The following is a 5,612-nucleotide window of genomic DNA, read 5'->3' as shown; positions in this document are numbered from 1 at the left end:
TTTTGAGATCTTCCACTGCCAAACAGAGTTTCTTGTAGCCTGATATTTGGAGTAAAGATGATTGTAGCTTTGAAGCAAATCTACCATAAATTGAAAATTCAGAGAATTCTAAGTAACATGTGATGCAATGTGACACAATATTCAACTGCAAAACAAATAGCACTAACAAAACCAAATATTCTATGACAGAAGTGAAATATGTAACTTTGATTTTATAAATACCTGTTTTGTCAATCTAAGATCTATGCCAGGCATTAGAGTATTCCAGTTCTGACCTACCATATTATTGAGTCAAAGTTCCACATAATTACAGTGTGGTATTAAAAAATGTTAAGACTTCCCCATAATTTTTCTGTTCCCTCTTTATGCACATATGTCTAGTTTGATTTGGGTCACAGCTCCTACATGTGGTGCACCTATCCACTGGAGGGGGGCAGTGACGGGGAAAATAACAACACACTAACAACACAACACCAACAAGCATGTTATATCTCTACTATAGTTTCAATCTACACTTGCAATTTTTGTAAAAAGTAGCAGCAGTCATCAGGCAATCACTGGATAGAAAAATATATTATACCACTGAAATTATACCACTTCCATTACCTAATCTTGTATTCTCTGCTTTCAAATACCTTGGATGATCAAAATTTGGAATAATTTGAAGTCATATTTAACAGTCACAAACAAGTGGCTGTTCAGAAACCATGATATGTCAAGATATCCTATCTAGTTTTGACAAATTATAATACTAAATACAGTGTGCACAATTATTAGTCAAGTGAGAATTTTGACCATATCATCAACACCCTATACCAAGGTGTGCATAATTATTAGGCAGCTTCTTTTCCTCAGGCAAAATGGGCCAAAAAAGAGATTTAATTGACTCTGAAAAGTCAAACATTTAAAAAGTCTTTCAGAGGGATGCAGTGCTCTTGAAATTACTAAGATATTGGGACATGATCACAGAACCATTAAACGTTTTGTTGCAAATAGTCAACAGGGTCGCAAGAAATGTGTTGAGAAAAAAAGATGCACATTAACTGCCAAAGATTTGAGAAGAATCCAGCATGAAGCTACCAGGAACCCATTATCCTCCAGTGTCGTCATATTTCAGAACTGCAACTTACCTGGAGTGCCCAGAAGTACAAGGTATTCAATGCTCAGAGACATGGGCAAGAAAAGGAAGACTGAAACCTGACCACCACTGAACAAGACATATAAGTTGAAACGGCAAGATTGGGCCAACAAACATCTGAAGACAGATTTGTCAAAGGTTTTATGGACTGATGAGATGAGAGTGACTCTTGATGGACCACATGGATGGGCTCATGGCTGGATCAGTAATGGGCATAGAGCAGACATGTCAAACTTGCGACGTCACGTGATGTTGTGCGACGTATAGGAGCTTTTTTCCCATTGCCGGCAATGGGGTGGGCGCGGTTTCCTGGTGACGCATCCGCCCACGGGTCGGCAGTTTGACACCCCTGGCATAGAGCTCCACTTCGACTCAGACGCCAGCAAGGTAGAGGTGGGGTACTGGTAAGGGCTGGTATTATTAAAAATGAGCTAGTTGGTCTTTTTCGGGTAGAAGATGGACTCAAAATCAACTCCCAAACCTATGCCAGTTTTTAGAAGAAATTTTCTTCAAGCAGTGGTACAGGAAAAAGTCTGCATCTTTCAAGAAGACCATGATTTTTATGCAGGCCAATGCTCTATCTCATGCATTGAATTCCAATGACATGACCCCCTTCCTCACCTGACCCATACCCTATTGAGAACATGTGGACCTTTCTTAAATGGGAAATTTATGGCGAAGGAAAACAGTACACCTTTCTGAACAGTGTCTGGGAGGTTATGGTTGCTGCTGCACAAAATGTTGATCGTCAACAGATCAAGAAACTGGCTATATTGGTCACTGATATATATATTTTTTGAAATGTTAGAAATGTTTATTTGTACATTTTGAGTTGTTTGTTTATTATTCTCACTTTAACAAATGCAAATAAATGACTGAGATGGGCAGTTTTTTTTTCATTTAGTTGCATAATAATTCTGTACACTAATAGTTGCCCAATAATTGTGCACACATATTCTCATAAAAAGCCAAAACCTCACTTTTACTTTCTTAAATATTCAGATTTGAGGTTTATTAACATTTTGGATTGACCAAGAGCACTGTAGTTGTTGAATAAGAAAATTAATCCTTCAAAATATAACTTGCCTAATAATTGTGCGTAGTGTAATGTAAGACTACATACTCACTTCTTCAATTATACTGCAATGTTTCATAATAATTACCATTAATTTAACAAGATATTATCTTCCACTGAGTAAAATAATTAATTTATGAATTTCAGTGAAATTTCAGTTAATTCTCTATTTATGCCAATATTAATAAATTTACCAGCTTAATCACATCATATAGTAAATTTAAATGTGAACTTACTTCTTTCACATTTAATCTAAGATTAAGATTAAGATTAATCTAGATTAAGATTTTTCTTGAGATTGTAGCAGAGGCTGTAACAGACATACCCTACATCTTTCTGTACTTTAATCTTCTTTTCTTCTATTATGCACGCAACACATTTTTCCACTTCATCTTCAGTAGTGTTCAAAGCATTTTGCAAGGACTAAATGAAACAAAGTAGAAAATTAAACTAAAATTAAAATTAAACAATATATAATATTGATAAGTAATATTTTCTTTGTTTCTTAAATTTTTTTGGTGTTTTATATTTTAACTTTTTTGAATAAAGTAAAAATAAATTGAAAAAAAATCTACCTAAACAGCAGAATCTAAACTGAAATAGTTGCTCAGAAATAGCACTCGATATGGTTTATTCTACATTTAGGATGGTTACCTTACTTCAGAAATTATTTGATAACCAATATTGGTTTATTTAACAGATATACTGTAGAAGGGTAAGCAAATCTTCGCATCCTGAGAATCATTTATTTGACTTCTATCTCATGTTTTCTTCAAGAGCTGAAGGCAGTGTATTTAGTTCTTTATTTTCTCTTTTTGTCTAAAAACCTTGTGACATAGGTTAAGCTAAGAAAGAGTGACTGGGTCAAAATTACCAAGTAAGCTTCTTTGGATGAGCTAATGTAACAGTAATAATCTATTTAGTTTTTCAATTGGAATGAAAACATCAGACGTTCCTAAAAACCACCTTCTGATTGTTTACATTTCCAACATACATTTGGCACATCCTTATAGTTCTTTGGGAAAAAAAGAAAATTTAACCGGTAGATTTGTTTGATTTCAAAAAAACTGTACATTATCATCTAATTCAGTTCAAAATATTATATTTTTTTGTTTTATACCAAAGTTGGTAATTATTTTCTGCTGTAGTTCTTTCTTTTGTTGACTGTACCCCCAGTTTTGTTTTCTTTTTCCCCCATCCCTCTAATTGGAATGCCACAACAGTTGTAAATGTGAAAATGTTCAGTGCCATTGTAACTTTGAATGGTCACTAAATGAACTGTTGTAAGTCGAGGACTACCTGTAGTTGTAAAATGCAATGTCACATGACTGCAATGCGTAGTAATAGCAATACTGGGCCATTCTAGTTGCCAAGATGTACAGGTCATTAAGTTGGAAGAGATGGGAATCCCAAATAAGAAGTAAAGGGGTGCTGTGCAGAGGCTCTGGGAGGGCTACTGCAATCCACATGTGAGTTTTCAAGAGGCCAGTAAGGGCCTGAGAGTGCTAGCAGAGGCTGCATGAGAGTGGAGAGAATACTATGGGTGGGAGAAAAAGCGGCAGCAACTTACTAGAGCAAATTTGTGAACTTCCCTGCCAGGTTTGCCATTGACTTTGCTTCTGGGAAGCCGGCAGGGCACAAATGGCAATCACATGCCTGCAGTTCCCCTGACATTGTAATTGTGATTCACAATCACATGACCATGGGGATACTACAAAGGCTGAAACTGGAAGAACTTGCAGTACGTCCATTTTTTCAGCACCTCCATAACTTTGAATGGTCACTGGATCCAAGGACTACCTGTAAATGGTTTTGGACTTTCCCAAAACTTATCAACTTAAAATATGAAATTACACAAAACAAAATGCAGTGCACAACTTTACTAACAAGGAAAATATTCATGAAAAAATGTTGCTGAGAATCTTGAAATAACCAAATTGAAGAAGAAGCTGGATTTGGCAAGCATGCTTTTTAATTTCAGCTGCAGAACTCTTTGAAAGTTTTATAACTAACATATTCATAATCAGCACAACTGAATTTGACAGTGCTCTTTTTCTGAACTAATAATCAAGGTTAGTCAACTGTTTTAAATATATTGTGTGTGTCGCTACTTACAAGTATAGAAAGTAAAGTGACTTGAGATTAGAAAGGTACACTTTATAATAGTGCAGAAAAACCTTTGGTTTAGAGAGGCAGTCTGGGATCCTGTCAAGCAGGTCCCTTTTGCAACAACATGGCAAAACCTCTGACTACATTTCTCAAATGAATAAACATTATAACATGCAATGTTTTGAAGGAAGAGGATGTTCTGTATTGCTAAAGCAGTATTTTAGACATTACGTATGTTGGAAACTGATTTTGAAATGCAAGTTAAAAACCAATTTTGATGGTCCTGTTCTCATAAGAAAAACAGGGGAAAATCCATTTTATACATGCAAAATATATCCTACCTTATGCTTCGATGATTCCAGTGAATACTCTGCAATGATAAGTGTTAATTATGTTTATTAAAACTATTCACAAACTCCCAAATAACATTTTATGTTTACAAAGAATAAATTAGTGAACATTATTCTGATACCAGCCTTGCAAATATTTTTATAACTCAGCAAAAAACATGTTAATGAATACTCAGGAAGTATGACAAGCAAACTACAGGTTTATTGTTTATTATGTCTTTTAAACCATTTGCATAACTTGCCAAAATAAATTGTAACATCTGTCATAGTGTGAGAGCCACCTTTACTCATTACATGAGTCTTTGTACATGACCATGTTAACAATATGGAAAGTTTCAGCATGATATGATAATGGGTTAGGGCGTTAGGCTATCATCAATAGAGCTAATCAGATGTAAAAAACGAGAAGGAAGCACTAATATAGGCCTATGAAAACAGGAAGGTAGGACTTAAAAAGAAATAGCTCAAATTAAACAAAATGAAAAATGGGGATAATAGTTTCAAATTCAGAAAACTAAGAAGAGATAAAAATTGGGGGGGGAATCTAAGGGAAAAAAAGCACGAAGGGATAAGTGTGTGCGTGTGCGTGTGCGTGTATTTGTGTAGCCCCTCTTTAAGGGAGATGGACAGTTTAGAAATAAGAAATGTAAATAAATATATAAATAATCTAACTATTACTGTACCAAGCTATATGGAAAAAAGATCCAATGTAAAAATAAGCTAATACTTAATGGTTATTTATTTATTTATTTATTTATATTTATATTTGAATTTATATCCCGCCCTTCTCCCGTAGGACTCAGGGCGGCTGACAATCTATTTAAAATACATACAAAACAATACAAATTTAAAATTAATTAAAAAGAATATTAAATATTTGTCGAATTTAAAATATAATTAAAACCCCCCTAAAAATTACCCTAGGCCAGTCCTGCAAGCT

At 34.6% G+C, this 5,612-nt stretch overlaps 1 long non-coding RNA gene across 1 annotated transcript; it reads right to left on the bottom strand.

The window, feature by feature from the left end:
• Positions 1-8: 8 nt before the first annotated feature.
• On the bottom strand, positions 9-4,693 carry LOC107300708. The gene is made up of 3 exons (XR_001549236.1): positions 4,664-4,693; positions 2,539-2,636; positions 9-80 (listed from the first exon to the last, which is right to left on the bottom strand). It is a non-coding gene; the product is annotated as an uncharacterized LOC107300708 (long non-coding RNA).
• Positions 4,694-5,612: the final 919 nt, after the last annotated feature.

This window comes from Protobothrops mucrosquamatus, unplaced genomic scaffold, assembly GCF_001527695.2.
Source record: "Protobothrops mucrosquamatus isolate PMUCROS unplaced genomic scaffold, P.Mucros_1.0 scaffold8073, whole genome shotgun sequence".
NCBI lineage: Eukaryota > Metazoa > Chordata > Lepidosauria > Squamata > Viperidae > Protobothrops > Protobothrops mucrosquamatus.
The sequence above is the reverse complement of the archived record's forward strand: the minus strand, read 5'-3'. Positions and strand labels throughout refer to the sequence as shown.